This window comes from Ischnura elegans, chromosome 3 (assembly GCF_921293095.1).
Source record: "Ischnura elegans chromosome 3, ioIscEleg1.1, whole genome shotgun sequence".
Taxonomy (NCBI): Eukaryota; Metazoa; Arthropoda; class Insecta; order Odonata; family Coenagrionidae; genus Ischnura; species Ischnura elegans.
In genome coordinates, this window is record NC_060248.1 from 118774803 (window position 1) to 118800242 (window position 25440).

Consider the following 25440-nt stretch of genomic DNA (forward strand, 5'->3'; position numbering starts at 1 on the left):
AGTGGTGGTAGTCGTCGGTTTAGTATTCATGGTCTATAAAATAAAGCATAAGTTTGAATGTAATATTGTATCTCAGTAAGTATTTTTAAGAATTATCATATTATCATTTTTACTTGAAACTTGATGTATTGTCAATCTATTACATCTGTATGATTCTCATATGAATGATATTAATAATATTTTCTTACTTACAATTTAGAAGGCTGGAACTATGGATTGGATTGCAGGAATCAACTGCGGCAATGGTAGAAGTCAACTGCAAGGTGTACGACGATGATGAGAACAATTGCAGGCTGGAAGTGCGGCGAAAGCAGGCTTGGAGTTGCGGTGACGACGGTCTAAGGCAAACTGCAAGGTGTACGACGATGATGAGAACAATTGCAGGCTGGAAGTGCGGCGAAAGCAGGCTTGGAGTTGCGGTGACGACGGTCTAAGGCAAACTGCAAGGTGTACCACGACGGTGAGGACGACGGTAAGACGCTGTGATGCAACCTCGAAAAGGATCGTCTTATATACAAAATCTTCGGGCAACTCACACCACACTTCACCCTCATCCCACTCCCCTGTTCGCGGTAAGGTAAGTGCTATTTCATTTTTTATCTCAAGTCCGATTCTCCTTGAAGCGTGTGTTAACCTTTAAAGCGAAGCGTCCTCAGCCAGTTAGTCTTGAGCTTTTTCACATCACGTACACCTGCTCGACTCTCCTTGAATTATACTCGTCCTCAATTTCTCCTTGGAGATGTGTTAACCTTTCAAGCGAAGCGTCTGCAGCCAGTTAGCCTTGAGCTTTTTCACATCACGTACACCTGCTCGACTCTCCTTGAATTATACTCGTCCTCAATTTCTCCTTGGAGATGTGTTAACCTTTCAAGCGAAGCGTCTGCAGCCAGTTAGCCTTGAGCTTTTTCACATCACGTACACCTGCTCGACTCTCCTTGAATTATACTCGTCCTCATTTTCTCCTTGGACCGTGTGTTAACCTTTCAAGCAAAGCGTCCTCAGCCAGTTAGCCTTGAGCTTTTTCACATCATGTACACCTGCTCGACTCTCCTTGAATTATACTCGTCCTCAATTTCTCCTTGGAGCATGCATTCACTTTAGCTTTGAAAATTCCTTCTTTAAATTTATTATCATTTTCTCACGTCAGCCACCTGCTCCAGCGTTCATAGTCTGTTCACCTCAAGTTCACCTTCAAGCATGTCTTCGCTCCGAGCAAAGCGCCTCCACCCATTAGCCTTGAACTTTTCCCACATCACGTTGCATACACCAGCCTCCTTGGAGAGCGAATCAAGTCTTAACTGGATGATGTACCAACACTCCATCTCTCCAGAAATTTTTATTTTTTAACATCGGATGCGTTTATAAATACAGCAGCGTTTCCAAAGGAAAGTACAGTTCTGATTTTTAACGATTAGCGTGCAGATCATAGTTCTTCATCTCCTTGCTTCTCAAGAGAAACGTTGTTCTCTATGTTCACGCTACTTGTGTCACACATCAGTACCGCATTTTGTAGCAGAGTGCACCATTTTGCTTCTTGGTCCAGTACCTATTCTTCAGTCTCTTCGCACTACTAGAGGTAAGCAATTATGAAGTCGTTACGTTTATTATGTATTCAACAAATTACAGACAGTATAATATATTTTGCAGAAATGAAAACGAATTTTGCACTTCCTTTAAGCTGTAGCCAAATTTCACATAATATTCTCTTGATGAATAACATTAAATTGATCTTGAAATATTACTTAAATGTTCTTCCCATTCAGATATATATATTAATTGAGAAAGAAATAGTAAACACATTTTGATATGTTTTACTTTTCCATTGCAGTAAACTTAAAAAAGATCACATTTACAATGAATACATTGTTTCATTTATGCTTGGAAAAAATATCGAAAGTTATTGTTAGACAATCATATAGTATCACAAACAATGAAGATACACAAGGATATGTTTTTCATAGAGTAGTACAGAACAATACAGATAATATCATTATGATTTTTTGCCAGTCTTTACCAAGACATATATTCAATCTAGTGACATATCATGTTATTTTGGAGGAAGAAGCATATTTATTCGAAATGGGCTTTGATTGTGACAATGATCGTTATGAACACAACCATCAATTTCCATATATTTAGAAAGTTATACTCATCAGTTATAATATATAGCAATATTCTTATTTCAGGCTGTTTCACATTCAAACATACCTAAACGCAAACAAAAAATGTCAACCAATCAAGAAATTTTTAATCAATTTAATTCTGGTTTCTTCCATTCAATTGAGGAATTAATTCAAGCGCATAATGATATTCACAATAATGTAATATTTAATAATGATTCTATAGATGATAAAATAACTTATCAAAATATGAAAAACTTAATAGATAATTTTAAAAACAGACAATATTGTAGAACTTGCGAAGAGTATTATTGCTTAAGTGATGAATTACCGCACGATAACACAACCAACCATATACACAATCTTACTCAATCGTTAAACAATGAGGAAATTCTTAATTATTTTCAAGCTGGGGTCTATAATACGGAAGAAGAAATTGAGTTTGCCTTAACACGCATAAATGAAAGAATAATTTTTGAAAACGATGTAATTAATGATTTGGAAACTTTCAGAAATTTAAAAGCTAGATTAGACATTTTGAAAGGTCGACGATATTGTACTTATTGTGAAACCTTCTACAGCATTGATGAGGCTATGCCTCATGAGAACACCAATGAGCATAGGCATTATGTTACAGTTCAACTTGGTAGAGGTTTTAATCAAATACAATCCGCAATTCGGTCCAGACTTAAAACGTTTTGGATAACACCAGAGCAAAATAGCAGTATAGATGTTATTTCATTTCTAAACGATATTAAACAAAAATTATTTGAAAAACTTAACGAAGGAGTTATTGAAAACAATTCAATTAAATTTAATTTGGTGTTAATCTGTAAATTTCGTAAGAATGAAAAGGAAGAACTTGACACGGCATTTAAAACACCTAATACACGTGTTTTACTTATCGATATGATTGATGAAATAATAGATGAAGCGTTTTCCAAAATACTAAAGGAAAAATCTGAATTCCAAGCCAAAGGCTCTGGTTGGTCACTTTCTGAAGTGATTGGTTTGGAATTACGCATTAATAAATATAATCCACTTCGCGGATCTACATATATTGAATTACCGGCTAAAATAAAAAATACTAAATCAGTTGTAAATGTAAAGAATAATGATCGTTATTGTTTTAAGTATGCTATTTGGTCCAAAAACATTATAGATCATCCAAATCTTGTTTGGAATTACAATAATAATGAATTTCGAAACGCATATAATTGGGATTGTATCAAGTATCCGGTTGATCCAAAGGACATCATCAAGTTTGAGAGGATGAATAATATTTCAATTAATCTCTTTGGTTTAGATGAAAAGAACAATGTGTATCCAATGAAAATAGTTGATGAAGAATTAGATGATCATCGTGATTTGCTATACATCACAAACGATAAGACAGGACATTATTGCTGGGTTAAAAATTTCAATAAATTGATTAAATCGCAAATTACAAAACATCACCACAGTATAAGTATTTGCAAACGTTGCTTTATACATTTTAGGGATATGACAAAATTTATGGAACATAAAGCTCTCTGTAAGGGAACAGGTGTGCCTAGTAAAGTTATAATGCCAGATGAAGAAAACAAAATTTTAAAATTTACAAATTTGAATCGTTTTTTTCGCATACCCTATGTAATCTATGCAGACTTTGAATGTCTTTTAAAGGATGTTAGCACTTGTAATCCTTCACCAAAGGAATCCTTTACGAATGTTATTCAAACGCATGAACCATTTAGTTTCTGTTATATGTTAGTTACACCAGATGGTTGTCAAAAACCGATTTTATATCGAGGACCAAATGCAGCACGAGTATTCATTAACAGAATAAAAGACGAAGCAGTGAAAATTTATGAAATATATAAGAACACTATCCCAATAAATCCGCTGACTGAGGAAGAAGAAAGTATATTTCTTACCTCAGTGAATTGTCACATTTGTGAGAAAGAGTTAGGTAAAGATAGGGTCAAAGATCATGACCATTTGACAGGAAGGTATCGCGGTCCAGCACATAAACTATGTAACTTAAAGTATAAAATGCCAGACTTTTTACCCATATTTATACACAATTTGTCAGCCTACGATGGTCATTTCATTGTACGTGAGCTAGCCTATGATGAGAGAGAAATATTTGTAATACCAAGCACTGAGGAAAAATACATTTCTTTTGCAAAAAAAATAGAAAAAAAAATTAAAATTCGATTCGTTGATACGTTTCGATTTATGTCTGCATCATTAGCTACACTTGTATCTAACTTGAGAAAATTTAAATTCACAAATGAAATATTTGGTGTTTTAGCTCATATAATTACGCGAAAAGGTGTATATCCATATGATTACACCAATTGTGTTGAGAGACTTGATGATTGTTTTCTACCGAGTAAAGAAAAATTTTATAACAGATTAACTGATGAATGTATATCAGACGATGATTACACACATGCATTGAATGTATGGTCTTCCTTTAAGTGTAAAACGCTAGGTGATTATAGTGATGTATACCTAAAAAGTGACGTAACTCTTCTTGCAGATGTCTTTGAAAACTTTAGAAACATATGTATTGACACATATAAACTTGATCCATCATGGTACTATACTACTCCAGGCTTAAGTTTCGACGCAATGCTAAAGTATACAGACATCGAATTGGAACTTTTAACTGATTATGATATGTTGTTAATGATTGAGAAAGGTATTCGAGGTGGAATATCACAGTGTTCTAAAAGATACTGCGAGGCTAACAATAGGTATATGACTAATTTTAAATCTGATTGTGAATCTAATTATTTAATATACCTAGATGCTAATAACTTGTATGGATGGGCATTGTCAAGACCACTTCCTCACTCAAAGTTTAGGTGGTTAACTGACAAGGAAATAAATAATCTGATCGTTAAAAACATTCCAGATGATAGTCAAGTGGGATACATTTTAGAGGTTGATTTGTCATATCCAGATTCTCTTCATGATAATCATAATGATCTACCTCTTTGTCCGGAAAACAAAATTCCTCCCGGTGGAAAGCATAAAAAACTTTTAACAACACTAGAAAATAAAACTAAATATATAATTCATTATGTAAACCTTAAGCAGGCTCTTTCCCTAGGCATGAAACTCCTTAAAGTACATCGAGTAATTGAATTCAATCAATCACCGTGGTTAAAGTCATATATTGATCTAAATACTGAAAAAAGAAAATCAGCATCCAACGATTTTGACAGAGATTTTTACAAATTGCTTTCTAATGCAATATACGGGAAAATGATGGAAGATGTTAGAAAAAGAATTCGATTAGAATTAGTAACAAGCGAAAAAAGATTAGATAAACTAATATCAAAATCTGAATTTTTGGATCGAACAATCTTTAGTAAGTCACTGGCAGCAGTTCACCTCAGAAGGACAAGCATTAAAATGAACAAACCAATTTCTACTGGATTTAGTGTATTAGAATTAAGTAAGACGTTGATGTATAATTTTCATTATCATGAAATGCTACCCAAATATGATAAAAACATCAAGTTATCTTACATGGATACTGACAGCTTTATTTACGAAATAAAAAAAGATGATGTATATAAAAATATACTAGAAAATTTAGAATCTTTCGATACGTCAAACTATTCCAAAGATCATCCTTGTTACTCAATAATAAATAAAAAGGTGTTGGGGAAATTTAAAGATGAATGTGATGGAAATATTATGACTCATTTTATTGGTCTCAGAAGTAAACTTTATTCTTTCAAGGTTGACGGGAGTAAGGAGAAAAAGAAAGCTAAAGGTATAACAAAATGTGTAATAAATAAATGCTTATCTTTTAATGATTATTCAAAATGTTTATACGAAAATTTGACAGAATTTCGAAAAATGAACGTAATTAGAAGTAGGAAACATAAGATATTTACATTAGAAATGAATAAAGTCGCTTTAAACCCATTTGATGATAAAAGATACATCTGTGAGGATGGTATCAATACTCTTGCTTGGGGGCATTATAGAATTCCTCAAAAACGTACACATGATGAGGCGTTTGGTAACACTTGAAATTGATAGAACTAGTTTAAATATGATAAAAACATTTTTGTGTTACTTATAACATCATCATGTGTAATTTTTTTACTTTTTATTTTCAGTATTAACACACACGCACACAATGAATAGCAATAATCCAAAAACCTTGTATCACCTCTGCATCGAATATATTTGTAATAATATATTCGATGTAGCATATAAAAGGATAATGGAGAGTGACGAACCTATCGTGCGTCATCGCATTAAACCGAATGTTCAATGTCAAATTGAAACGGTAATGTGCGATGACGTATATCAGAGTTTACCAAACGAGGTATATTTCGATTTAGAGGACGTCGCTCTAAGAAATTTTCGATATTAATCAATATTTTGACTTTTTTTTTTCTTCGTAAAAGTTTTATAAATGATAAAAAAGTAATAAAAAATTTCCAGTGTTAATCATGACGTTAACATGGAAACATCCTTTTACATGCATTTGTGCAGGTCCGTCAGGATGTGGGAAGACCACATTCGTAACAAGGTTTTTAGAGAACTTGAACTATATGTTAGATAGTCCCATACGTAAGATAATTTGGTGCTGTGCTCCAGGAAGTGAGCCTAAAATTCGATTACCTGTTCACTTTTTCTCCGAAATACCACCTTTTGAAGAATTTGGTGGCAATCCAACATTATACATAATCGATGACTTGATGAGCGAGGGAGCCTACAGCAAAGATGTGTGTAAATTATTCACCAGAGGTTCACATCACTTTAACATTTCAGTGTTTTTGATCACGCAGAATATTTTCTATCAGAGCCCACAATCGAGAAATATATCATTGAATACAAAGTATATTGTCGCGTTCAAAAACCCCAGAGATAAGTTACAATTTGGTCATTTAGCTAGGCAGGTCTATCCGGAAAAATCGGGGGAATTGGAGAGGGTATATAAGCAAGTTACGCAAGAACCATTCGGTTATTTGGTTCTAGATCTTGGTCAGGACACGGACGACAGATTCCGCTTTAGAACCAAAATTTTTCCCCAAGACGGGGCCACTGTCATTTACATGCCCCAACGCGATGAAAAGATTGAAGAACAATAAACACTTGCTCCACGTCCTAAAGTCTGCAAAGCCTAAATTACGTACTGCCATATTGAATAGCTCGGACGAGGAGTTGATTAAAACAATTTGCGATTGTTGCCTCAATACTCTAAACGGAAATCATAAGATCGATAAGCGATTGAAACGAAAATTATCCAAGCATCGTAACACACTGAGAAAGTTGGTTGAACGGGGGACGAGTGTAAAAAGAAAACGAGCGCTTCTCGTACAAAAAGGAGGCTTTTTGCCATTACTACTGGGTTCGATTTTAAGCGGTGTGATCGGTAGCCTGCTGGGAAAATGAGTTTGCATAAAATGCTCGTAGTGAGTCCCGAAGTCTTTGATCGAAGTCGTGCAAAGGCTAGGCTGAGTAAATTGGATAAGGAAATGAAACTTGTGTTAGCGAGTAAAAGGCTCAAGGATATTGACAAGTGGCATTTGTATAAAAGGATACTCGATAAATATCTCGACTCAGTGTCAGACTTTAAATCCCCCATACACGTTCCAATAGTGAAACACACACCACCAACACAAGTAGTTGAGGGTAGCAATGCAATGAGAAGGCGGTTAGACGAAATTAAGAGGACAAATTCAGAGTTAGATTCGACATGGGCACGAATAAAGGAACAAATCGAAAGCGATTCTCCACCGAAAAAAATGAAGCGGATAATAGCAACTCCAAGAGAGCCAAGCACACCTCCAAGGGAGCCAAGCACACCTCCAAGGGCGCAAAGAATATCTCCAAAGGAGCGATGGACATCTCCGAGATCAATTCCAAGGCGAAGCAAGCGAAAAAGGGTACCAAAAATGTTCGGGGAAGAGTGGGACACGACGTATTAGCTAGCGTGTACAACAATCCCGCACATCCTGCTGGTTTTTCCACAGAACACAAATTAAATAAAGCGACTGGGATCCCGATAAAAACAATTCGCGAGTGGTTGGAATCTCAAGAAGCGTACACGCGTCACAAGCCGGCGAGAAAAAAGTTTGTTAGAAACCGTTACGAAGTAAACTACATAGATGAGTGTTGGCAATGTGATTTAAATGATTTGAGAAGTTTGAAAAAATACAACAATGGGTTCTGTTACATTTTAACCGTAATAGACATATTTTCCCGCTATGCGTGGGCAAGTCCTCTCAAGTCAAAAAGACAAGAGGAAATTATAGAAGCATTTAAGGTCATATTTCGCGAACGCAAACCATTGAAAATTCAGAGCGATAAGGGAGGGGAATTTGTTAATAGTAAGTTTAAAAGTTTTCTCTCGAATCAAGGAGTAAAGTTTTACACTACTAATAATCCCGAAATTAAGGCTAGCCTCGTGGAACGCTTTAATAGAACTCTCAAGACAAAAATGTATAAATATTTTACAAAATACGCAACTTATAAATATATCGATGTGCTTCAGAAACTCATTAGATCATATAATGATAGCAGCCATTCACGTATCGGGGTAGCTCCATCTCAAGTGAATGCAAAAAATGCATTTGTCATTGTCAGTCGGAGAAAAAGCTTAAGAAAGGTGAATGTAACATTCAATAAGGATGATTACGTGAGAATCAGCAAAGAGAGGCTTCCGTTCGCCAAAGGATACACACCAAATTATACTAAGGAGATATTTCAAGTTTCAAACATTGATCGAGCAAAACCAATACCGACGTATGAATTGAAAGATTTGAACGGGGAGGATATAAAAGGAGGTTTCTATGCAGAGGAATTAGTAAAAGTCAACGTGTCTCCCGACACGGAGTACAGGATTGAGAAAATTTTGAGACGTCGGGGGAGTGGTTCTAATTTAGAGTACTTTATCAAGTGGGACGGATACCCATCGTCTTTTAACTCGTGGATTCGTGCTTCTTCCGTTCATAAGGTATGAATGAATTTTATCTCACACTCCCCAGCGACAGCTCGAGGGATTTTTTCCCGAGAAATACGATAGCTCATTATCGTACAAAGTTGAGTCATCGCATCGATTTAGACAATAACGAGTGGTATGTAGGTCTTGCTGAGATTTCCATTCCATCTATTGAGGTAAATAAAGCCCCCGAAGATACACCTGCTGAAATTTCTATTCCTCCTATTGAGGTAAAAAAAGCTCCCGAAGACACACCTACCGTTATCGATAACTTTACCCCAGCTTCTCGCGGAGCAGACGAATTGACTCCTAAGGATAATAGGACCCGGACTGAAGAGGGATTAGTTCGAGGGGATAAAGAAGTTATAAATGTGAAACTTCAAGATGATTCATACTTTACAATTCCCATTGGTACTTATGACAGCATTGCGGTGGCATTTGCAAGGCCATACATTGCCTCCAGCGCACGAAAACAAACTTACATTTCAAATGAAGTAATGCGCTATATTGATAGATTGAGTGTAAGGATTAATCAGGTTGGAGTTGATGAACGCATATTACCACGGTCTGTGCAAATTTCAGCGAGCGGAGTAAAATACTCATTGTCTCCAGGAACGTATGAATCGTTTACCAGCTTATTCAATAGAACTTTGTCAGGCTTTAGTGGAAAAGGCAAGGAAAAGATAAAAAATGACCTATTGTTATTATCAGCTGTTCTTATTAGATTATCATTTAAAGATTCAACGTTGACAGATGATGAGCTAGCTGAAATCGTTGATGGGGCAAGAGCAGAGATTAGCGCTAAGGATAATATAGGAAAAAGAGAAAAAAGAGGTATTACAAACTCCTCAAAAAATCTTTACGTTTACACAGATATAGTGAAACCTCAACTAGTCGGAGACACTGTGAGTCGTTGCATCCGCATCTTGAATTCGAAAATTGGAGAATATCAAACATTCAACCCTATTTACTATTACCCCGTCGAGAAAAACAATATCGAGAGTGTGGAAATTCTATTGAGTGATAAACTCGGAGAAGCGATTTCTTTTCATAGTGGGGAGCAAAGCTCTATAGTGGTGTTACACTTTATAAAAAAGAATTGATTTACATTAGTGCATCATTTTACGACGAGATGGCACCGACGATGGATCGATATTACAGCTATTATTCCAAGCAGGTGGGGGGAGAGATTGGGCCTTTGTATAGAGCCTCTTTTAGGGTGCAAAAGGGGAGGGGTATCGGGAGTTTCCTCGCTGGTCTCTGGCGATTCGCGAAACCTTTGCTTTTTAGTGGGCTTAAGACTGTTGGTAAGGAAGCCGCGAGCGCTGGGGCAGCAGCTCTCGGAGACCTTGGAACGAAACCGGTTAAGGAGATACTGCGCAGTAGAATAAACGAGGCTGGTCAGAACTTGAAACGAAAGGCTGAGGAAAAGATAAAAGGCATGTCTGGAGGCGGGTTGAGAATCGCGAAACGTCCAAGGCTTAATAAAATAAAACATAGCGGTGGACGTAAAAAGCAACAGTCATCGAGAAGGCGAGGAGGAAAGAAGGTCGCTGGAGGAGGAGATATCTTTTCACGATAATGGCTGAGCACATGCTGTCTTCGTTGGATTTATTTCAACCCAATCCTCCCGTCCAAAATAACATCTTAGCAAAAAGACTCGTATCCTATAAGCCCATTTCTTCGCTAGATAATCGGTCTGTCATAGAATTCCTTATCAAAGACTCTGGGGATGCGTACAAGGATTTGAATAGCATATATCTAAGACTTAAAGTGAAACTTTGTAAAAAAGACGGGAATGATTACGCTAGTTCTGACACGAATCAGCCAGGAGTAGTTAACAATATTTTGCACTCTCTCTTCGAACAGTGTAACGTTTATTTCAATGGGACGTTGGTCACTCCGTCGGAGGATAATTACCATTATAGGAGCTACTTGGAAAATTCTTTGAATTATGGTACTGATGCGAGCAGAACACATTTGCGAAATGTGGGTTGGGAACTGGATACGGGGGATGACATCAATAAGACAGATGCCTCAAATGCAGGTTTTAGCAAGCGTAAGGAGTGGTTTAATAATAGTGCCGAGGTAGAGTTGTATGGTAAATTGCATGTTGATGTATTCAATCAATCCGAACTGATGCTGGATCGAGTGGATATCAGTATAAGACTATTGTTATCTAATCATGCTTTCTATCTTATGGGCGGAGATGGGCTATTGAAGATTTTAGACGCAACTTTATACGTTCAACATTTCGATATCAACCCATCCATTTTAGTTGCACACAATAAAATTTTAGCCAGTAATAATGCGAAATATCACTACAAACGTACCGAGTTGAAAACTTTTACCGTTCCTTCCGGTGGGCGAACTTTGAGCCTCGACAATGCAATCGTGGGTCGAATACCTAATACAATTATTTTTGCAATGGTGGATAATGAAGCTTACGCTGGAGGTTTGAATAAGAATCCATTTGCTCTCTCTCACTATTCGCTCGAGAATTTTTCCCTCTTTGTGAACGGTGTGCAAATTCCTTCCGAGGGATTACAATGCAATTTTTCAAGTAAAAAGTATTGGGCACGTGCGTATGATACGATAGTCTCAGGCAGTGGTATTAAGCATTACAATAGAGGTAATCAAATCACTTACGACATGTTTGGACACGGTTATTTTATGCTAATTTTTGATTTAACACCTGATGATTCTGGAAACGAGAATTATATAAGTCTTGGAGATAGAGGAGTTGTGAGAATAGAAGCGAGGTTTGAGAATGAATTATCGAGAACGGTCACGTGTTTACTTTTCTCAGAGTATGATGCAACATTGGAAATTGATAAAAACAGAAACATTATCACAAACTTTTAGTCATGGATGGAATTCAAATCAACAGGTTACTAAGACCACTCAATATATTCCGTGGAGTTTACGCATCCGATAGGTTACCGAAATCACCACGAAATGGAGTTTACATAATAAATTTAGATCCATCTACATTGCCGGGTTCACACTGGGTTGCAGTCTGTTTACACAGTCATTTGGCCGAATATTTTGATTCGTTCGGTCTACCTCCTTTTATCCCAAACATTTTAAAAATTTTAAAACCATTCTCAGTCACTTGCAATCACATTCAAATCCAAAGCTTTCGTTCGGATATTTGCGGTGAATATTGTTGTCTCTATACTGCTAGTAAATCTTTAGGTCAACCACTACACAAATTCCTTAGACACTTTCATCACACCACCCCTCATCTCAACGACTGTCGAGTCCTGAAGCTGTTTCGACAAACCTTCAACCAGCTGAGGTGGACCAAATGTCATCCCAGGGCTCAGCGGTGCTGTTCCCGAATAAATATGATGAGCAGAAGGAGGAGGTGATTATTTGAGAAGAAGCAGTCGCAGAATGCAGATCGTAGTATCTATAACTTTCAACCAAGGAGGAGTGACGGAGCTTGCAGCAGTTGATGTAGATTCAAACCGTCTATTTTGGGGCAGTTTCAAGAAACATGGAAAGCTCGTGGCTGGAGGAAAGAAACTTCGTTTTGCAGACCCCCTACAACGTGATGAGACTTCCTTTAACGAGGGATTCATATCTCACGTGGAACTTTCATCCACCTTGGAAGCTTTGACTGAGGGTGCAATGGCGCTTTATGCATACACTGAAGCAGAGTGTGAGTTCCTGACCGATCTCACGGGGCGTACTTTCATCTCTCTCGAGAAAGAATTACACTGTCCTCCTCCCGAAAAATGCTCCTTTCCTGCCTATTCCTGCCTCAATCCTTGTCACAAGTTGCGCAATAGTACCTGCGCATTGAGAGATGCACATTCATTAGCGCAATGGTTTCAGTACAACCGTCTCAAGGCGGAAGTTGATCCATGCTCTGATGACTGTTCCCCCACCCCTCCTCCATCGTCATCCTCCTCCTCTTAAGCAGTTTCATTGCTTGTCATACATCAGTCGTCATGCAGACGTCGGAGACATCAGGACCTTCACCGGTGAAAAGAAAGAGGCCCGTTGAACAACCCATTTCTGCTTCATTCCACGACTTTAAGAATTTAGTGCTTCAAACTGTGTATTACTTGAACAGTGGAAAGACAAAAAGTGTGTGTATTGGATACGATCCCAGCAGTGACTTTGAATCAGTCGTGCAATTTAATCAAGTTGGAAAGAAAAGTGTGATTGTTTCACAAAGCGAGTGGAAAAGTATCTTGAACTGTGAAAAGGATGTTGCTTTGTTCTTTTACAAAGGAGAAAAGCATTTTTTAACTTCCTGTTTGACGTATGCAAATTACTTTGGGAAGACGCATTTGGTTATTAAAAAGACTTTTAACTTTAAGGAAGATGAGTGGTTTGCATTTGTGAAACTCTTCAAGCTGATAGATCTTTTCCTCCAGAGATTGTCGGTTGGTCGTGACAAAGTGAGACATTTTCTCGCCACCAAACTAGCAAAGAACATCACAGATTGTGATTTTGAACGACTTGAATTAGAGATGGCACTCATAACATATGGTTTGGCTGATGAATAGCCTGTGTGTGAGTGAAAGGCTTTTTAACCTCTGGCACGAATGAGAGTTCTGTAAGTTAGAGAGTCTTGATGTAAGTTCAACCCCTGGCATTGGGTGTAAAAACCTTGTAAGTTGAACATACATCGCGATGAGCGCCATTATCGAATTTCAAGGATTCTCGGACAGCAAAGGAGATTTTATCGTCAAGGAGTTGGCAATCATTGCTGTACAGAATAAATGTTGTAATACGTGGTTATTTAAATTACCACCGAGACTGCTTTCTACAAAAGAGACATACTGGCTGAGAAATAACTATCACGGCTTGACTGAATATTCTGGAGACGTAGATTATCAGGATTTGGAGAGCATACTGTACAACTATACAAAGCAGTACAAAATACTATTCACCAAGGGTGCGCAAAAGGCGTCTTACTTAACCCGTTTTCTTCCCAAGGGAATTTGTGTGGTCAATCTGGAACTTTATGGTTGTCCCTCGTTAAAAAGATTAACTACAAATGAGGGATGTTTAATTGAAAATCATATGGATGGAAATCAGCAGTGTGCTAGAAAGAATTGTTTTAAGCTGGCTGATTGGTGTGAAAAAAATAAAGTATGTTAGATTTTATAGTAAATTGTATTGTTCCGTTTCTTTTCTTGGTCACGTTTTCTTTAATCATTTACAATTTTGTGCAAATGAGAAGGTACGATTGCATTGTGGGATATTTACTAGAGTATGATTACTTAAATGAGAGTGCTGGAGGATTGTCAGCGCTCAGACATGCTGTTCAACTATTTCAAGAACAATATAACATTAGTGGAGGTGGTGATATGAACTATGAAACTGTGAATATGGTGAATAATATAACCAACTCATCCGTGTGTGGATGATTATGTAAAATTTATTGTAATAAATATCTATTTATTTTTACCTTGGTCTTTTATTTTTTGAAGGATAAATCACAACAACAATTTAAATAGTAAGTTTTTTTTATTCAATAAATATCCGCATCTTTCTCAAGTTTAAGTATAAACTTCATTACATGCAGACGAGTACCTATAATAGCGTCCGTGGTACCGTATCTCACTTTTGATTGTATATGGTCCGTGTAACACACAGGTTTTGCACCATCAACACAATCACTTTGAATCATTCCTCCTCCTCCTCCCTTTGCCTTTAAATGGAATTGAGGTTGGTAGCACTCGTGCACATCCAACCAGATGATCGGGCGCTGCTCTTCCGCCAGGCGTCGCTTCCCCGGATCGGTAATGTTATCCTGACTGGTTACATTAAATCTCTCCACGATCGCCCCTGCTTCATTTCGGAAGCCGGAGAAAGACCTTCTGTCCAACCACTTCAATTTTCTTGTTCTGATGTCGGAATACACAACAGTACTCCGCGTTAAAAAGTACCGTGAGCACAAAATCTGTGCCCCGATGAGGGATGTAGATGATGTAAGTATCCGAATCTGACTGCCTCTCCACCACGAGCTCAGTACCCTCAAGGTAAGCCTCGGGATGTCTATGCAGAGCGGCTGTTCTGGTGTTCATGGTGACGACGAATGAGCTCGCATCCTCCTGTACTCGCTTATATATGGTAGGTTCCCCACACCACTTGAACCTTGATTGGTTCGTCGACTTCGTGGGGGTGGGTTGGGCGGAACCTCCCGTCCCACTTTAACCTTGACGAGTTCGTCGATTTTGTGGGGGTGGGTTGGGCGGAGAGTCTAGACGTTCAAGGTCACGGGGGAGTGGGATGAGTGGGGTCAATGACTCCCCCAGAATGCCCATTTCTCACCTACTATTATGAGCAAATGTAAATGAATACTGCGTCATTGAAAGCTTTTCTCCACTAGCTTTATTGTACGTTAATGACTGATTTGGCTGAATAAAAGCTCGCTTTTAATTAGCTTCGTGCATTGGTAATGCCCTTCGATGTTTCTAGAGAAGTAAATATTCAAATGATGATATTTTCACGACATTTTATGATCATTTTCTATGATTAACTGCAAACGGTTGTTTGGACTATATTTTAGTCGAAGTTTGATGGTGTAGGTTCATTGAAGGTGGGTGAAATAGTGAAATTCTCTCGCGTTAACTTGAAACTGTACCAATTAATTTGAAGATTTACCGATCAGTGGTTGTCTCAGTTGGACGTATATTATGAATGAGGTATGGGCGTTTGTTGAATTCTTTTGAGCTTACCAGTATTTTAATTCTTGGAATGTTAACCTAAGGGGTTATATATATTATAGAGAAATGTACTTTCAATAATACCTACATCATCAAAACCAATGAATGAATGGCCACGCAATGAAACATTTTGAATGTAAAAATGGATTTATATCAATAAATATCTTTTTGTCTACTTCAAATGATGCCTCGACATGTGAATACCTAACCCGAGTATCCATTCACGAATTTCGTAGTAAAAAATTTCAATGAAGTCTGTGATGCTGTGTAAATAAAATTTCATAACAATCCTACATCCTCGAGAAAACATCGCTTTGCTGCAGATAATATGATTATGAAGGAAAGTGTGTTTTACTTTTTATTGCTGCCTTTCATGACGAGATCTTATATCATCATTATAAACATTCAAATGCATAGACGAAAAACGAATCAGAAACTTGACTCTATAGTTTCAAAATCACAGAAACATGTTAAACGCGATATGGAGGCATACGGCAAGAGTACATTAAGCAAATATTGAATGAAAACGCTTAAAATACAATGCAAGGTATAGAAGCTAGCATTTGGCTGGCCAAACGACATGAAAATCAAGTCTTTGCGTACGAAGGCTATTGACGCCAATGTAAACAGAATTTTGCTATCATATTCAAGTATCTTTAAGGAAAATTCTAGAATATGAACGTATAAATAACCTAAGAACTTAACAATTAACTTGTATATAAAATCAACATAAATTATGCCAACCTGTTCAACCACTTACTGTGTTGTAATTATCACACGACCGATAGAGTTAAATTTCAAAATATAAGAATTGGGTCATCTCCATGAATACCGACTCGATATATATTCAGGGAAAAGACATATATTACTTGTCTGGTTATTTCTTGAAACGCGCCAGTTTGCTGCTTGTTCTCACCAAAAAATTAGTTCATATTCATTTCCGTAACCCAAATATCTTCATATTTCAACTTCAATAACAGCCGGTGCAGCCATATTTATTCATCCGTAAAGGACACTTTAGCCCTAAAGTGAGCTCCGGTTGGGCACTTTACGGTAAAGTGACGATTCGGCCATTTTTCCTCTAAAGTGGCGTTTATGAAACGGAAAAAGCAGACTTTAGCCCGGCTAAAGTATACTTTAGCCTAAAGTGCCGTCTATGAATCGCACCCTTAGGGTGCGATTCATAGACGACACTGAAATTGCTCACTTTACAAAGTCTCTCTTTACGGTAAAGTGAGACTTTAGCTAAAGTTCGATGCAGAGTCGTTTCAAGGATCTCACTTTATAAAGTGGCACTTTAGCTCCTAAAGTCTCGATCATGCATTGAAATTTTGAGTGTTGGCAATGAACGCTGCGAAAAAGTGAAGAAAAAGATGACACACGATATTAAATGCGTACTTGTTTACATGTTTCTGGCGACTGGGTTTTCGTGTGGTATTTTGCTAAGATTTTATTAAGTTGCATTTTCTCGTTTTCTCATATTATGTGCGAATGTATAAATGAATACCGCATCATTGAAAGCTTTTCCCCAATACCTTTTTTGTACGTTAATGACTGAGTTGGCTGAATAAAAGCTCACTTTTAATTAGCTTCGTGCAATGCCCTTCGATGTTTCCAGCGAAGTAAATATTCAAATGATGATATTTTCACGACATTTTATATGATTAACTGCAAACGGCTGTTTGGACTACATGTTAGTCGAAGTTTGATGGTGTACTTTCATTGAAGGTGGGTGAAATAGTGAAATTCTCTCGCGTTAACTTGAAACTGTATCAATTATTTGAAGATTTACCGATCAGTGGTTGTCTCAGTTGGACGCATATTTTGAATGAGGTATGGGTGTTCGCTGAATTCTTTTGTGCTTACCAATATTTTAATTCTTAGAATGTTGACCTAAGGGGTTATATACTATAGTAGAGAAATGGACATTCAAGAATAACTACATCATCAAAACCAATGAATGAATGGCCACACAATGAAACATTTTGAATGTTAGAATGGATTTATATCAATAAATATCTCTTTGTCTACTTCAAATGATGCCTCGACATATGTGAATACCTAACCCGAGTATCCATTCACGAATTTTGTAGTAAAAACGTCAGTCTGTGATGCTGTGTAAATGAAATTTTATAACAATCCTACATCCTCGAGAAAACATTGCTTTGCTGCAGATAATATGATTATGAAGGAAAGTATGTTTTAATTTTTATGCTGCCTTTCATGACGAGATCTTATATCATCATTATAAACATTCAAATGCATAGTCGAAAAACGAAACAGAAACTCGACTCTATATAGTTTCAAAATCACAGAAACATGTTAAACGCGATATGGAGGCATACGGCAAGAGTACATTAAGCAAATATTGAATAAAAACGCTTAAAATGCAATGCAAGGTAAAGAAGCTAGCATTTTGCTGACCAAACGACATGAAAATCAAGTCTTTGCGTACGAAGGCTATTGACGCCAATGTAAACAGAATTTTGCTATCATATTCAAGTATCTTAGGAAAATTATGAAACAGAAACGCATAAATAACCTAAGTACTTAACAATTAGCATGTGTACAAATGCAACATAAATTATGCTAATCTGTCCAACCACTTACTGTGTTGTAATTATCACACGACCGATAGAGTTAAACTTCAAAACATAAGTAATGGGTCATCTCCATCAATACCGACTCGATATATTTTCAGGGAAAAGACATATATTACGTGTCTGGTTATTTCTTGAAACACGCCACTCTGCTGCTGTGTTCTCACCAAAATATTAGTTCCTATTCATTTCCGTAACCCAAATATCTTCGTATTTCAACTTCAATAACAGCCGGTGCCGCCATATTTATTTATCCGTAAAGGACACTTTAGCCCTAAAGTGAGCTCCGGTTGGGCACTTTACGGTAAAGTGACGATTCGGCCATTTTTCTTCTAAAGTGGCGTTTATGAAACGGAAAAAGCAGACTTTAGCCCGGCTAAAGTATACTTTAGCCGGGCTAAAGTCTGCTTTTTCCGTTTCATAAACGCCACTTTAGAGGAAAAATGGCCGAATCGTCACTTTACCGTAAAGTGCCCAACCGGAGCTCACTTTAGGGCTAAAGTGTCCTTTACGGATGAATAAATATGGCTGCACCGGCTGTTATTGAAGTTGAAATATTAAGATATTTGGGTTACGGATATGAATATGAACGAATTTTTTTGAGAGAACACGGCAGCAAACTGGCGCGTTTCAAGTAATATATGTCTTTTCCCTGAATATATATCGAGTCGGTATTGATGGAGATGACCCAATTCTTATATTTTGAAGTTTAACTCTATCGGTCGTGTGATAATTACAACACAGTTAGTGGTTGAACAGGTTGGCATAATTTATGTTGATTTTATATACAAGTTAATTGTTAAGTTCTTAGGTTATTTATACGTTCATATTCTAGAATTTTCCTTAAAGATACTTGAATATGATAGCAAAATTCTGTTTACATTGGCGTCAATAGCCTTCGTAAACAAAGACTTGATTTTCATATCGTTTGGCCAGCCAAATACTAGTTTCGACACCTTGCATTGCATTTTAAGCGTTTTCATTCAATATTTGCTTAATGTACTCCTTCCGTATGCCTCCATATCACGCTTAACATGTTTCTGTGATTTTGAAACTAGAGTCGAGTTTCTGTTTCGTTTTTCGACTATACAATGAAAGGCAGCAATAAAAAGTAAAACGTACTTTCCTTCATAGCCATATTATCAGCATCAAAGCAATGTTTTCTCGAGGATGTAGGATTGTTATGAAATGTTATTTACACAGCATCACAGACATTTTTTACTGCAAAATTCGTGAATGGATACTCGGGTTAGGTATTCACTTATGTCGAGGCATCTTTTAAAGTAGACAAAGAGATATTTATTGATATAAGTCCATTCTCACATTCAACATGTTTCATTGCGTGGCCATTCATTCATTGGTTTTGATGATATAGATATTCTTGACTGTACATTCTCGTCCATTTCTCTAGAATATATAACCCCTTAGGTCAACATTCCAAGAATTAAAATATTGGTAAGCACAAAAGAATTCAACAAACACCCATACCTCATTCAAAATATGCGTCCAACTGAGACAACCACTGATCGGTAAATTCAAATTAATTGGTAGTTTCAAGTTAACGCGAGAGAATTTCACTATTTCACCCACCTTCAATGAACGTACACCATCAAACTTCGACTAACATGTAGTTCAAATAACCGTATGCAGTTAATCATAGAAAATTATCATAAAATGACGTGAAAATATCAGCATTTGAATATTTACTTCGCTGGGAACATCGAAGGGCATTACCAATGCACGAAGTGAGCTTTTATTCAGCCAACTCAGTAATTAACGTACAAAAAAGCTAGTGGGGAAAAGCTTTCAATGACGCAGTATTCATTTACATTTGCACATAATATGAGAAAACGAGAAAATACAGCTTAATAAATCTTAGCAAAATACAACATGAAAACCCAATCGCCAGAAACATGTAAACAAGTACGCATTTAATATCGTGTGTCATCTTTTTCTTCACTTTTTCGCAGCGTTCATTGCCAACACTCAAATATTTCAATGCATGATCGAGACTTTAGGAGCTAAAGTGCCACTGTATAAAGTGAGATCCTTGGGACGACTCTGAAACGAACTTTAGCTAAAGTCTCACTTTACCGTAAAGAGAGACTTTGTAAAGTGAGCAATTTCAGTGTCGTCTATGAATCGCACCCTTAGAAATTTTTCATACTACCCATCGGAGCGAGTTTTCTCCCATCCGAACGGGAGAAACAGTTCTCTCTACCGAGTTACGGACTTGGGTGGGGAGACAATTTTGGGCGACAACTCTCTCTCCCAAACGAGGCGCCCCAAGTTACCGACTTGCCCTCCTGGAGGGCAAGTCGGTAACTTGGGGCTGGTCGGCTGGGGCTTGGGGTCGGCTGCTAGGCTAAATCCAAGTGCCGGTATATTTTGCTTGTCACCATGTAAATTCTTCATTTCGTATCAATTACAACCTCACCAAAGTTGAAAATTAAGAGTATATTTCTAATGTGAATACAGCTTTTGCTCGCTGCTTGCAGATTTGTGCAAACATCTTTTGTGCCAAAATTGTGTTATTGTCAATGTGACAACTCCCGTAAATCATCTGCTGATAATCACAGTGCCAGTGGTTGCAATGTACAAAAATATCGGCTAAGAGTTGTAATTATCAGTGCTCCATCGTGATTGAATTGTAAGCAGTGTTATTACCATATCGATTAATGTCTGACAGCAATGTAAACATTGTCAGTGGCGTGTTCACCTCCGTTGTTCATCGTATAGGTACATTGACATTTCACGATCAAGCTATCAAGATCAAAGCTGTGTGTGAAGTTTCTTTTTCTAGTATATTAACGAATAATAGTCAGAAATGTCACCTGTGCCTCTTTCGTGGGCTAATTTCTGGCTTTAAATCAGTGAATTAATAGTTGTTTTTATCATAACGAGCTTAGTGATTGTAAGTTGTTCGTGATGAATAAAAGAGTGGAAGTGATTTCCAGTTTTTTTATATTTTATTTGCCTATGTCTCACTTTATATTTACGGTGTGTGCTAGTACTTAGTTTGTGGATATTCATTTATTATTGAAGTACATTTATAGCTTCTGTATGTGTTGACAGCGGAACCGATTCGCGATCTCATGTTGTGTGCACACGGTTATGCTGAGCAGTCGTATTCGTGAAACCAATGAAATGGTGAAACTCTATTACATTGTCGTGGAATAAGTTCTTTTAACAATAAGGGCATGTCTTGTGTTTCATTAACTATCTGTTGCTTTTCATAGGTAACTGTTTAGAAGTTATTTTCCATTATTTAAAGTGCTTTTCTTGCGCTCTCTGAATTAGCATTAGCTTTCTAAACCCCGCTACTTACACGAAAAGAATTCAGAGCTACAGATAATTGTTATTTCATAGGATTGCGGTGTTTTTGTCTGCTATTGAGGGTGATGGATTTTCAGCAGGAAGAGAATCGGACCATCGAGGGACGGATAGGACAACCTTCTCCGCTAATGCGGCCGGAAATCTTCCTCCCTCGCCTCAAACGGTTTATTAATATCCCGCAACAATTTCTCATTGGTGTTAATTGCCCCACTTCTCTTAAATGCACCTCATATACGAGCAATAATATTCTATGGTTTGAAAGAAAACGCGCCATATTGAGAAAATACAACAAAACACTGTCGAGATACGCACTTTCTCCATGGGAGAAAGAGATACGTCGGGCTCTTGAGGGGGACGTAACTGAAGCGCCCGTCTGGGGCGCCAAAGGCGCTTGAGGGGGCTTACGGACTTGGGTCGGGAGACTAGTACTCTCCCAGGCGACAAATAGTCTCCTTTCTCCGGCGGGGCGCCCTAGAGACTTGGGGCGGGCGACAACTCTCGCGCAGGCGCTTCACGAATCTCCTTTCTCCCATTTTCGGGAGAGAACAGAGTTACAGACTTGCCCTCCAGGAGCGACAGAGCACCTTGTACGAGAGACATTGCTCCCACTTATGGCAAATATTGAAAATTTATCACGTCCCGTGCGAATTCAAATTGCAATCGGTGACAAACTTACAGCAGAAAAGCGAGGTAAACTACGTGTAAGGACCACTGAGGGTTTTACAGTAAATTTAACAGCCTTAATAGTTAAAAACCTTTCTCTAAATATTCTATCAGTGAGAAAAATCAGTAACACAGGAAAGGATGTTGTTTTTAAAAAGGACAGAGCAGTGATACATGATAAAACAGGGTTCAATATGGAATGTAATCTAATAGAAAATTTGTATCTGGCCAATTTCATCTAGTGCAAAGAGGAAAACTGTGAAATGTCAATTAAAGTGAAAGACTTATGGCACAAAAGACTAGGCCATATTAATATAAGAGGCCTTAAAATGATGAATCTACCATACAGTGAGGAAGTATGCAGTCCGTGTATGAGAGGAAAAGCAACTAGACTACCATTTAAGCCAGTACAGCATCCAAGATCTAGCAGAATTGGTGAACTGCTTCACAGCGATGTAGGAGGACCTGTGAATCCACCAACAGCCAATGGTGAGAGATTCTACCAGACAGTTATGGATGACTTTTCTCATTTTTGTGTAGTGTTTCTACTAAAATCCAAGTCAGAAGCTTCTCAAAATTTAATGAACTTTATACGGCAGCTGAAGACTGTACGAGGTAAATACGTGAACAAAATAAGATGTGATAAAGGAGGCGAGTATACTTCAAATGAACTGAAAGATTTTTGCACGAAAAAAGGAATCAGGTTAGAGTACACTCTACATTACTCTCCTCAAATGAATGGCAAAGCTGAAAGGTTGAACCGTACCCTCCAAGACAAAGTAAGGACCCTTCTAGCAGAAACAAACCTTCCGAAAACACTATGGGGAGAAGCAATTAGGTGTGCTGCATATCAACTTAACCGATCACCAACTAATGCACTTAATGGACAAATTCCAGCTAAAATATATCTTGGCAGACTAGACATTGAAAAATTGAGAATATTTGGGTCCAAGGCATGGGCATACAAGCTACCCAAATGTGACAAATTAGAAACTCGAGCAAGAGAAGTCAGAATGGTTGGGTATCATCCATGTGGCTATAGATTGTGGGATCCTGTGACAAATGAGATAGTTGTTTCTAGGGATGTGCGCTTTAATGAAAGCAATATATTTTTCAAAGGTCAAGAAAAGGAAAATGAGAGCACAATATGTGAAGACAAAAGTCATGAAAAGGAGCAATCTGTGGAATCTGAAATTGAAGATAAGGAAGAGGAAAATTTGTATCGAGAAAAGGAAAGAAGACAAATTCGTAAACCCAAGAGATTTGAAGATTATGAACTTTATACTACTTACTGCCTTTGTGCACATGATCCCAAGACTTATGACGAAGCAGTTGAAATGGGACAAGAATGGCGAGATGCCATTCACAACGAGAGACGCACATGAGAAATACAACACTTGGACACCAGCTGTATTACCAAAAGGGAAGACAATAATAGATACCAGATGGGTATTTAAAACTAAAGCTGATGGAGTAAAGAAAGCCAGACTAGTAGCCAGAGGTTTTCAGGAGGAAGGGTCATATAATGTGTATTCACCAGTTGCTAGGATGCCCACCATTAGAATGATGTTAGCAAAAGCTGTTCAAGAGAAGTGGAGCATCAAACAGCTTGATGTACCCACAGCATTTTTGAATGGGGAACTAAATGTAGAAGTTTACATAAAACCTTCACAGGGTGTGTCAACAAATGTAGAGGTTTTCAAATTAAACAAAGCTTTGAATGGTCTTCGTGAAGCTCCTAAGTGTTGGAACCAACGTTTTGATGACTTTGCTGTGTCTAATGGTTTAGATCGTTCCAGGAATGATTTCTGTCTGTACACAGGAAAAGACATTTGGCTTTTAATATTTGTAGATGATATTTTAGTAGCAGGAAAATATGAGAAAGTTGTTGAGAGACTGAAGAAAGAGTTTAATGCAAAAGACTTAGGGGTGCCCAGACATTTTTTTGGGGACCGTGCTAGTATGTGAAGGTGACACTATTTCCATTTCTCAGGAGAGCTTTATATAAAAGATACTGGGAAGATTTAGGATGGAGGATTGCAAAGGGGCCAATACTCCAATGGAACCTCATTTACAAATAGATTCATCAGAATAAGAAATTGTAGATGTTCCCTATAGAGAGCTCATAGGTAGTCTTATGTATATCTCTATGATTAGTAGACCAGATATAACATATGCAACTTCATACTTGAGCAGATTTCTAGATAGACCTACTAACCAACTGTGGAAAGCAGGCAAGAGAGTTTTACGCTATCTCAAGATGACTAAGGAGCTAGCTTTAACATATACAAGAAACAGTGCTTTGGAAGAGATACATGCCTACGCAGATGCAGATTGGGCAGCTGATAAGAGTGATCGCAAAAGTGTCAGTGGATCAGCTATATTCTACGGTGGTAAACTGATCCAGTGGACATCAAAAAAGCAGCAGACAGTCGCCCTCTCTACAGCTGAGGCAGAGTACATCGCAGCAGCCAGCACAGCCTCGGAGATGATATATGTACGAAGAGTAGCTTCAGATCTCAGTCGAGGAAGGGAAGTACCAGCCCACTTGCTTGTAGACAATCAGAGTGCTATTTCATTAATTGAAAGTTACGAGAACAGCAAACGTTCTAAACATATAGACATTAAAGCACATTTTATTAAAGATCTTGTTTCAAAAAAGGTGATAAATATAAAATATATACCAACTGATGACAATGTTGCAGACATTTTTACTAAACCATTTAGGAAAATTCAGTATTCTAAGAAATTGTTTATGTTTATATTGAAAGGACTTAATCATTTTTGAGTGCATGTATGTCATTTTGAAGGATTAATGAGTGTATAATTATTTTTGAAAGAGACAATTGATTATAATTTTGTTTTGTGAAAGTGAACTTTAGTTAAATGACCAGTTACAATTTCAAGGTCAAAGTGTTTAGAGTATTTTTCAATGTTTTATTATGGTGACTTGAAATTGAGTGGGGGTGTTGTGAATGTATTATGAACTTCACGTACTTTCGTTATTCTTTTGTATAGTGGTGTGGGCGTGTTACCGCCAAACATGTGCTTTCAGTCTGTCACGTGAT